General features: G+C 39.7%; 1 long non-coding RNA gene across 1 annotated transcript in view; it reads right to left on the bottom strand.

The window, feature by feature from the left end:
* Window positions 1-10,652, bottom strand: part of LOC133568068 (uncharacterized) — a 31,703-nt gene extending 21,051 nt beyond the window's left edge. Inside the window, exons 1-2 of the long non-coding RNA XR_009809530.1 lie at window positions 10,500-10,652; window positions 4,430-4,544 (exon numbers count right to left, since the gene is read on the bottom strand). This is a non-coding gene — a long non-coding RNA (uncharacterized LOC133568068). The remainder of the gene's footprint in view (window positions 1-4,429; window positions 4,545-10,499) is intronic.
* Between the last annotated feature and the right edge of the window lie 1,652 nt (window positions 10,653-12,304).

The following is a 12,304-nucleotide window of genomic DNA, read 5'->3' as shown; positions in this document are numbered from 1 at the left end:
AAAAAAGCTTAAAGGCTAAATGTAATTTAGAAAAAGTTGCAACGTTGACTAATAAAACAAAGCTGTTTTTTTTTTCTTTCAAACTGTCATTGCTCAAAACATAATATTGAATCAAAATCAATGTTATTATGAATTATTGACCTATCAAATATTCCACAAAGAAATTTTTGGTGGAAAATTTAGCAAATTTGTTAAATAAATAATCAAAAAATTTAAATTTTTTTGTTTTCTTACTGTACCGAAAATTAACCGAACCGTGACTCTGAACCGAGGTACGTACCGAACCGTAATTTTTGTGTACCGTTACACCCCTAATATATATATATATATATATATATATATATATATATATATATATATATATATATATACATGTAATGTAGTAACAGACATTTTCACAATAATATGCAATATGTTTTATAAACACACCGCAAGTATATATATATATATATATATATATATATATATATATATATATATATATAAAATGGAGTAGCATTATATATATAATGTTGTAACAGACACCTTCATAACAATATGTAATATGTACAATATATACACTGCAAGTATATATATAATGTAGTAACAGACACTTTCAAAACAATACATAATATGTACAATATACACACTGCAAGTACTGTGTGTGTATATTATTTATATTTATATATATATAATGTAGTGACAGACACCTTCATAGCAATATATCTGTTTTATAAACACACTGCAAGTATATATATATATATACACACAAAAAATATATATACATACATATATATATATATAAATATATACATACACATATATATACATACATATATAAATATATACATACACATATATATATATATATATATAAATATATACATACACATATATATACATACATATATATATATATATAAATATATACATACACATATATATACATACATATATAAATATATACATACACATATATATACATACATATATAAATATATACATACACATATATATATATATATATATATATATATATATATATACACACACACACACATATATATACACGCACACACATATACACATATACATATACATATATATATATATTTATATATATACATGACTTTTATCATACCAACAAACATTTTTCACAAAATGAGTATCACTAAAACGTACTTTTTGAAGAAAGGTGTAGAGTAAGTTTTAAAAAGCATAGGTTATATGAAGATGAAAAACCATGGACCCAGATTTCCCTCGCCCGGACGCGGGTCACCGGGGCCCCCCTCTGGAGCCAGGCCCGGAGGTGGGGCACGATGGCGAGCGCCTGGTGGCCGGGCCTGTTCCCATGGGGCCCGGCCGGGCACAGCCCGAAGAGGCAACGTGGGTCACCCCTCCAATGGGCTCACCACCCATAGCAGGGGCCATAGAGGTCGGGTGCATTGTGAGCTGGGCGACAGCCGAAGGCAGGGCACTTGGCGGTCCGATCCTCGGCTACAGAAGCTAGCTCTTGGGACGTGGAACGTCACGTCACTGGGGGGGAAGGAGCCTGAGCTAGTGCGCGAAGTCGAGAAATTCCGGCTGGATATAGTTGGACTCACTTCGACGCACAGCAAGGGCTCTGGAACCACTTCTCTCGAGAGGGATTGGACCCTCTTCCACTCTGGCGTTGCCGGCAGTGAGAGGCGACGGGCTGGGGTGGCAATTCTTGTTTCCCCCCGGCTCAAAGCCTGTACGTTGGAGTTCAACCCGGTGGACGAAAGGGTAGCCTCCCTCCGCCTTCGGGTGGGGGGACGGGTCCTGACTGTTGTTTGTGCTTATGCACCAAGCAGCAGTTCAGAGTACCCACCCTTTTTGGGAACACTCGAGGGAGTACTGGAAAGTGCTCCCCCGGGTGATTCCCTTGTCCTACTGGGAGACTTCAACGCTCACGTTGGCAACGACAATGAAACCTGGAGAGGCGTGATTGGGAAGAATGGCCGCCCGGATCTGAACCCGAGTGGTGTTTTGTTATTGGACTTTTGTGCTCGTCACAGTTTGTCGATAACAAACACCATGTTCAAACATAAGGGTGTCCATATGTGCACTTGGCACCAGGATACCCTAGGCCGCAGTTCCATGATCGACTTTGTAGTTGTGTCATCGGATTTGCGGCCTCATGTTTTGGACACTCGGGTGAAGAGAGGGGCGGAGCTTTCTACCGATCACCACCTGGTGGTGAGTTGGCTGCGATGGTGGGGGAGGATGCCGGACAGACCTGGGAGGCCCAAACGCATTGTGAGGGTCTGCTGGGAACGTCTGGCAGAGTCTCCTGTCAGACAAAGTTTCAATTCCCACCTCCGGAAGAACTTTGAACATGTCACGAGGGAGGTGCTGGACATTGAGTCCGAGTGGACCATGTTCCGCACCTCTATTGTCGAGGCGGCAGATCGGAGCTGTGGCCGCAAGGTAGTTGGTGCCTGTCGGGGCGGCAATCCTAAAACCCCTTGGTGGACACCAGCGGTGAGGGATGCCGTCAAGCTGAAGAAGGAGTCCTATCGGGTCCTTTTGGCTCATAGGACTCCGGAGGCAGTGGACAGGTACCGACAGGCCAAGCGGTGTGCAGCTTCAGCGGTCGCGGAGGCAAAAACTCGGACATGGGAAGAGTTCGGGGAAGCCATGGAAAACGACTTCCGGACGGCTTCGAAGCGATTCTGGACCACCGTCCGCCGCCTCAGGAAGGGGAAGCAGTGCACTATCAACACCGTGTATGGTGCGGATGGTGTTCTGCTGACCTCGACTGCGGATGTTGTGGATAGGTGGAAGGAATACTTCGAAGACCTCCTCAATCCCACCAACACGTCTTCCTATGAGGAAGCAGTGCCTGGGGAATCTGTGGTGGACTCTCCTATTTCTGGGGCTGAGGTCGCTGAGGTAGTTAAAAAGCTCCTCGGTGGCAAGGCCCCAGGGGTGGACGAGATCCGCCCGGAGTTCCTTAAGGCTCTGGATGCTGTGGGGCTGTCTTGGTTGACAAGACTTTGCAGCATCGCGTGGACATCGGGGGCGGTACCTCTGGATTGGCAGACCGGGGTGGTGGTTCCTCTCTTTAAGAAGGGGGACCGGAGGGTGTGTTCCAACTATCGTGGGATCACACTCCTCAGCCTTCCCGGTAAGGTTTATTCAGGTGTACTGGAGAGGAGGCTACGTCGGATAGTCGAACCTCGGATTCAGGAGGAACAGTGTGGTTTTCGTCCTGGTCGTGGAACTGTGGACCAGCTCTATACTCTCGGCAGGGTTCTTGAGGGTGCATGGGAGTTTGCCCAACCAGTCTACATGTGCTTTGTGGACTTGGAGAAGGCATTCGACCGTGTCCCTCGGGAAGTCCTGTGGGGAGTGCTCAGAGAGTATGGGGTATCGGACTGTCTTATTGGATCGGTTCGCAGCCGAGTGTGAAGCGACCGGAATGAGAATCAGCACCTCCAAGTCCGAGTCCATGGTTCTCGCCCGGAAAAGGGTGGAATGCCATCTCCGGTCATGAGCTTTGGGTCATGACCGAAAGGATAAGATCACGGGTACAAGCGGCCGAAATGAGTTTCCTCCGCCGTGTGGCGGGGCTCTCCCTTAGAGATAGGGTGAGAAGCTCTGCCATCCGGGAGGAACTCAAAGTAAAGCCGCTGCTCCTCCACATCGAGAGGAGCCAGATGAGGTGGTTCGGGCATCTGGTCAGAATGCCACCCGAACGCCTCCCTAGGGAGGTGTTTAGGGCACGTCCAACCGGTAGGAGGCCACGGGGAAGACCCAGGACACGTTGGGAAGACTATGTCTCCCGGCTGGCCTGGGAACGCCTCGGGATCCCCCGGGAAGAGCTAGACGAAGTGGCTGGGGAGAGGGAAGTCTGGGTTTCCCTGCTTAGGCTGTTGCCCCCGCGACCCGACCTCGGATAAGCGGAAGATGATGGATGGATGGATGGAAGGTTATATGGTTTAAAAAATATATATTATGGATATAAAATTGCCTTTAAGTGTTTAAAACATGTTTGTAAAACGGTCTACGGTTGAATCTGAATGTTGTATTATTGTTAATCCCACTGTAAATATTAAAATACGACAATTAATTTGCACTTTATCATAGCTGAATGTATGAAGTTGGCATTAAAAAAAAACAAACACATGAAAATCAGTAAAGTATTGAGAAAGTTAAGATGGATTGGATGGGCTGACACTTCATTCATCCGGTCACTAGATGGAGATGTTGACCTGTGCAAGATGGCCGCCCTAAGGCTCGTCTGTGCCAATAAGCAGGAGCGGTCGATGCAGCATCTCGAGATAAGATATCTATTTACACAACAATAGCATTTAAACTAGCTTGTGTATCACCTCACCTTCTATCCACCTCAAAGTCCATAAACCAAAAGTTTTCACCACCAGTACCTTAAAATCAGTGACATTTTAAAGTTGATGTTACTAACCTGTTAGGACTCCAACGTATTTCTCCTCTCACTTTAACTTCCATTGTCATTTGCCGGAGAACAGAAAGTCCCACCTTCCAGAATGCAGATTAATCACTGGGGATAGGAAAGCCCCCTGGTGGTCAAATGGAGGAAAAACAACTTATAGAACATAGAAGTTCATAACATAACAGCTTAAAGGCCTACAGAAATGAGATGTTCTTATTTAAACAGGGATAGCAGCTCCATTCTATGTGTCATACTTGATCATTTCACGATATTGCCATACTTTTGCAGAAAGGATTTAGTAGAGAACAGCCACGATAAAGTTGGCAACTTTCGGTGCTAAGACAAAAGCACTGCCTCTACCGGATAAGGCTGGGCGTATCGATACCAAGTATCGATACTGGCGTGATGGTATCGCTACTTCACCAAATTAAACGAATCACTCCGATTTAAAAAAAAATGTGAGTGCTCCTCACCACTCCACCTTCCTCCCTAGTGATGGGTCGAGAACGAGATTTAAAAACACTTTAAAAATTAATCTTTAACCCAAAATCCGTGATGAGGTGGCGACTTGTCCAGGGTGTACCCTTCCTTCTGCCCGATTGTAGCTGAGATAGGCGTCAGCGCCCCCCGCGACCCCGAGGGGAATAAGCGGTAGAAAATGGATGGATGGATGGACAATTAACATGACGCTTGGTGCGTTCGCGCACACACATCAGTATAATTCGTTCCGAGGTTCACTCGGACACGCGCACGCACACACACACACACACACACACACACACACACACACACACACACACACGTGTGCGTTTCCAGTGCGACTAAATGTCTTGGTTGTAAAATGTAAAGTATTTTATTGCACTAAAATAACGATAAGAATTTCTCAGTTATTTTGTTTTGTATTCATTTTTACAACATTTTAATAACTAGTGTTTTCCTTTTTTACTTCAGTTCTTGTGTGTTGTGAGGCGACTAGCCAAGTTCAGTATTTGTTTTCACCTTATTTGCATTTTTCACTTTATTGTAATTGATATTATTACTTTTTTATTTGAATTTCTCAGTTCTTTTGTTTTGTGTTCATGTTTACAACTTTGTTCAATAACTAGAGTTTTGTTATTAACCTTAAGTGTTTGTTTGTTTGTTTTGAGGCGACAAGCCAGGTTCAGTAGTTGTTTGCACCTTATTTGCATTACTTTATTGCTATTGATATTTCTTTTGTAATAAATATTTTATTTTTTGACTTAAATCAGTGTCCTGTGTTGTATTATTATCATAATCAATTAATAAAGGCAAAAGTACAAATTTGTTTTTCAAAAGTATCGATACCCCGAAGTTGTCCCCCCCCCCCATCAGATGACGACACTTCCGGTATCGGCGATACTGGCCGGTATCGGATCGGTATCGATACCCAAATTTGCGATATTGCCCACCCCTACTACCGGAAGTCGCAGACGGTGACGTCACACGTGTTGATGGCTCCTCACATATTCGCATTGATCCGCCTCCGCTTGGGATGGTTTCCTGCTGGCTCCGCTGTGAACGGGACTCTCGCTGCTGTGTTGGATCCGCTTTGGACTGGACTCTCGCGACTGTGTTGGATCCATTATGGATTGAACTTTCACAGTATCATGTTGGACCCGCTCGACATCCATTCCTCCTCTCCAAGGTTCTCATAGTCATTATTGTCACCGACGTCCCACTGGGTGTGAGTTTTTCCTTGCCCTTATGTGGGCCTACCGAGGATGTCGTAGTGGTTTGTGCAGCCCTTTGAGACACTAGTGATTTAGGGCTATATAAGTAAACATTGATTGATTGATTGATTGATTGATAATGGGAGCCTCTAACAAAAAGTGCTATTCGGACCGAGAAAACGACAATTTACCCACTAATTTGAGCGAGGATGAAAGATTCGTGTTTGAGGATATTGATAACGACGGACTAGGAAAAAAAAAAAAAAAAAAAAAAAAAAAAACGCGATTGCATTGGGACGTATTCCGATGTTTTAAGACACATTTATTCAGTTAATTCTGGGAAATCCCTTATCTTTCTATTGTGTTGCTCGTGTTTTAGTGAGTTTAATAGTACCTGATAGTCGGAGGGGTGTGGCCACGGCCGGGTGTTGACGCGCAGTGTCTCAGTGGAGTCGACGGCAGCTATGGACGGGGCAAGCTCAGCTTTTCTCTGGTAAGAACTGACTTTTTAACCACAATTTTCTCACCGAAACCTGCTGGTTGACATTTGGTAGGGATCCAAGTTGGCTTGACCGCTCTGATCCATAGTAAAGTTTCACCTCCAGGAATTTTAAACAAGGAATCACCGTGTGTTTGTGTGGCTAAAGCTTTCCAACTCCATCTTTCTACTGTGACTTCTCCAATAATAATTGAACAAATTGCAAAAGTTTCAGCAACACAGATCTCCAAAATACTGTGTAATTATGCAGTTAAAGCAGACGACTTTTAGCTGTGTGTGTGTGCAGCGCTCATACTTCCTAAAAACCCGTGACGTCTTGCGTACACGTCATCATTACACGACGTTTCGAAGACGAAACTCCCGGGAAATTTAAAATTGCAATTTAGTAAACTAAAAAGGCCGTATTGGCATGTGTTGCAATGTTAATATTTCATCATTGATATATAAACTATCAGACTGCATGGTCGCTAGTAGTGGCTTTCTGTAGGCCTTTAAAATGCGAATATGAACATGAAAATAGTAGATATTGCAAAAAAAATATATCTATCTAAGTCACACACTAGGTTTCAGCACCCGAAAGGGACAAGCGTTAGAAAATGGATGGATGGACTATAGGTGGGTTGCAATCATGTGACCTAGAGCAGGGGTTTCCAAACGTTTTGACTCGGGGGCCGTATTTATATATATATATATATATATATATATATATATATATATATATATATATATATATATATATATATATATATATATATATATATACACATATACACACACACATACACACACACAGCGTTAGAAAATGGATGGATGGACTATAGGTGGGTTGCAATCATGTGACCTAGAGCAGGGGTTTCCAAACGTTTTGACTCGGGGGCCGTATTTATATATATATATATATATATATATATATATATATATATATATATATATATATATATATATATATATATATAGATATATATAGATATATATATATATATATATAGATATATTTTTTTTAATTATTATTATTATTATTTTTTTGCACCATGACTATGGAAGGTTGTTTGGATTGTGTCATACAAATAAATTATGTGCTATCATATTAAAATACATTTTCCAGGGTCATAGATATGGGTTTAGGGTTTCTGCTTGTAATATTTTACAAGCAGGTCTTCTAGTTATACTCAGACACAGCAACCACAAAAGAATACAAACTAATGCCATCTATTGTCCATTATTTACGTTTAGTTCTGCTCTCAAACAGAATAATTTGGATTGCATCACAGAAAGTTTCCCAAACGAATCAAATGTTCAAACAAAGATTTTCCAAAGTGATCACTGCAGAGACAAGTGGTCCGGGTGTATTTAGGCACAGCAACCACAAAAGAACACAAACTAATGCCATCTATTGTCCATTATTTACGTTTAGTTCTGCTCTCAAACAGAATACACTGGATTACATCGCAGAAAGTTTCCCAAACTAATCAAATGTTCGAACAAAGATTTTCCAAAGTGATCACTGCAGACACAAGTGGTCCGATTGTATTACACAAGCTCTAATTTTTAAGAGCAATTTCCTTCAACGCACTTTGTCGTCCGGTTCTCTATTTAACTCAAAAGGGACAACGATACGGAATCCTTGTACAGACTCGCCCATGTTTTCTTTGTCAAGACTTACGGGACTTTTGTCCGATTACTTTCCCACATCATTTACACAGAGAAGTACTGATATCCAACAATCAGCTGTTGCTCTCTGTCCTTGTTTTTGGAACATGCTACCAAGGGGACGGGAAGCAGACTGCATGTTTACCCTTAAATACTTTTAAATCCGAACAGAGCATTTCAAGGCCTACTGAAAGCCACTACTACCGACCACGCAGTCCGATAGTTTATATATCAATGATGAAATATTAACATTGCAAAACTGAATTGCAATTTTAAATTTTGCGCGAAGTATCCTGTTGAAAACGTCGGTATGATGTCGCGTTTGCGTGACGTCCCGGATTGTAGCGGACATTTTTTTCCAGCAGGATCCTAGCTACAAGTCGTCTGCTTTAATCGCATAATTCCACAGTATTCTGGACATCTGTGTTGCTGAATATTTTGCAATTTGTTCAATTAATAATGGAGACGTCAAAGAAGAAAGATATAGGTGTGAAGCGGTGTATTGAAGCTGCCTTTAGCAACACAAACACAGCCGGTGTTTCCTTGTTCACATTCCCGAAGGTGATGCTTTACTATGGAACAGAGCGGTCAAGCGAACATGGTTCCCGACCACATGTCAACCGGCAGGTTTCGGTGAGAAAATTGTGGTACTAAGTCGGCTCTTACCGTAGACATGAGCGGAGCTTGCGTCCTCCAGCAGCTGCGGACTATTACCTCCTCCCACCGGAGACACTGGCGGTCACCACACCCCTCCGACTCTCACGTACCATATAATCTCAGTAAAACACTAGTAACACAATAAGCAGGGTATCCGCAGGTTTCAGCAAGTCAAATGTAAGACTTTTTAAGACACGGGACGGCGTGGCGCAGTGGGGAGAGTGGCTGTGCGCAACCCGAGCGTCCCTGGTTCAATTCCCACCTAGTACCAACCTCGTCACGTCCGTTGTGTCCTGAGCAAGACACTTCACCCTTGCTCCTGATGGGTGCTGGTTGGCGCCTTGCATGGCAGCTCCCTCCATCAGTGTGTGAATGTGTGTGTGACTGGGTAAATGTGGAAGTAGTGTCAAAGCGCTTTGAGTACCTTGAAGGTAGAAAAGCGCTATACAAGTACAACCCATTTATTTACCTTTTTAATGCCACCTTGAATGAAATTCAAGATCGAAAATAATAATACAAAATCTATAAATATAAGCCATGGATGGGGATCCCACTGTACTACAACCTCAATGACAATCAGTCAAGTTTACTTTTTGTATGTTTATTAATAAACAAACTGATAAGCACCACTCTGCCAAACAGCTTATCAAAAATCTTGAGAGATCCAATAAGTTTGACATCCAAAACAAACAAATCAACACCAATAAAAACATAATAACCGAGGTGAGGGTAAAAATAAATTACATGTGGTCAATAATAGTGCAATAATAAAAGTATGCACCTGGCCTCCTAGGGATTGGCAACAGGCTTAAGTCAGCTTTTAAACCGGTTGTCCTCCAGCAAACGCTTGCAAAACTTGCATTTCCCCGTGCTGACTGAAAGCCGGGACGCGAGCAAGAAAAGAAGGAGTCTGCGCGCGACTGACACTGAAATCACTCACTCTTTTACTCAAAGACGTGCCCCGTAAAAAAACACACACAAAAATGGCCGGGCAATTTAAGACCATCTTAGGAATTTCTAATAAATGTAATACTTTTTAAGGCCTTAATTTTAAATACATGAATTTAAGACTTTTGAAGGATCTGCGGATACTCTGATAAGGGATTTTTCTGAATTATCCTAGTAAATGTGTTTAATAACATCTGAATTGCTCCCACTGCCCTTGCCTTTTTTTTCTTTTTCTAGCCCTTCACTCTCACTTTCCTCATCCACGAATCTTTCATCCTCGCTCAAATTAATGGGGAAATCGTCGCTTTCTCGGTCCGAATCGCTCTCGCTGCTGGTGGCCATGATTGTAAACAATGTTCAGATGTAGCACATCGTCTGCTACTTCCGGTACAGCTTTTTTATTAGCGACCAAAAGTTGCGAACTTTATCGTGGATGTTCTCTACTAAATCCTTTCAGCAAAAATATGGCAATATCGCGAAATGATCAAATATGACACATAAAACGCAAGTTATCTGCAAGTGTCATTTTAATGTGTAATGTTAGTTTCATTTTTACGTTGTCACTTTGCTGCCTTGAAAAATAAGTGTTTAATCGCAATAGGATTTGTTCCTGGTTAAAAAATAAATAAATAATTACCTTTATGAGCCTTTTCTTTGGAGATTCTTCGAAAGTTACTTCCCATCTCTCTTTTTGAACGACTGGAACTCCCAAGAACAGAAGAGAAATACGACATTTGTCTTCTCGGACTGCTTTTAGTGCGACACTCAAGCAGCTTGACCAGCTTGTCAATTAAGCCGCGAAGGAAGAAAAAAAAAACAGGATGTGACGTCATATGCAACCCTTGTCAAACAGAAGAAAAAAGGTTACATTATTATTATTGGATTTACGTTTTTTGTACTGTTTTGTATTGTTTTTGTACTTATTTTGATTATTATTTTTGTCTGTAAATGTTGAAATTTATAAATAAAAGTAAAAAAAAAAAAGATTGGATTTAAAATGCATTAAAAAAACGTTCATTACTTTTTCCTTTGCCGCCTCAATATATTATTGGCTCAGTTTTATATTCATAAGTAAGTTCCTCAATACTTGAGTTGTTTTGTTGTGCCTGTAAAAAAAGAATTAGAATTTTACTTTAAAACGCTTTTTGCCTCTGACAACCAAACAGCTGTGAAAACTATTGGATTATTTACACAACTTGTGTGAGCCTATGGCTTTACTCTTTGTTACAAATATATATTTTGCATTCTATTTTTGTTCCCGTTGCAGTTTCTGTACTTGTTTTGAGTATTATTATGTATTTTCTTTTATGTAAATGTCGCATATTATAAATAAAGATTCCAAAAAAAAAAGGTAACATTATTATTATTAAACATTTGATTTCTATTAAATGCCAAAATGATAAAGATTTCCACATAAAGGATAATAATTGACTTTCATGTCAATTAAGCCAACGTTTTTTTCCACCATTTAATGTCTGCATTATTTACACGGACCGGCTTTCTACTTGTGTCAGATAAAAACAGCAACAACCAAAAAAATGAGCCTTTGGCTACTATCTTGGCTTGTTAACATTTTATATGTCCATTAATGTGCTTTGTTTTAATGTACTATAACAGAAGAGATGTAATGTAAATTTATTAACAAGCTTATTGGTGTGTTTAGTGTGAGAAAAGTATTTTGTAAATTAATTGATGTTTTTTGTTGTTGTTTTTTAACCTTTTTTTATACATTTCAACATTTACAAACACACAAGAAACAATAATCAAAATAAGTACAAAAACAGTACAAAACAGCACCAGGGGGTTAATTGTAAATTCAAAGTAACTAAAATAGAATACATATATATATATATATATATATATATATATATATATATATATATATATATATATATATATATATATATATATATATATATATATATATATATAATAAACAGTGCAAAGCCATAGGCTCAATCAATTTCAGTAAATAACTTAAATCTGGAACACAGCATCGTTGTTTTCAGTAAAAAAAAAATGTTTTTTTTTTTGGTTTTGTTTTTTTAACTTTTATTTATAAATTTCAACATTTACAAACAAACAGACGAGAAACAATAATCAAAATAAGTACAAAAACAGTACAAAACAACACCAGGGGGTTAATTGTAAATTCAAAGTAACTAAAATAGAATACAAATATATATGTATATATATATATATATATATATATATATATATATATATATATATATATATATATATATATATATATACATATATATATATATATATATATATATATATATATATACAAAAACAGTACAAAACAGCGCCATGGGTTGTAAATTCAAAGTAACTAAAATATAATACATACATATATATATATATAATAAACAAAGTACACAGCCATATGCTCACTCAATTTCAGTAAATAACTTAAATTTGGAACACAGCATCCTC

This window comes from Nerophis ophidion, linkage group LG14 (genome assembly GCF_033978795.1).
Source record: "Nerophis ophidion isolate RoL-2023_Sa linkage group LG14, RoL_Noph_v1.0, whole genome shotgun sequence".
Taxonomy (NCBI): Eukaryota; Metazoa; Chordata; class Actinopteri; order Syngnathiformes; family Syngnathidae; genus Nerophis; species Nerophis ophidion.
The sequence above is the reverse complement of the archived record's forward strand: the minus strand, read 5'-3'. Positions and strand labels throughout refer to the sequence as shown.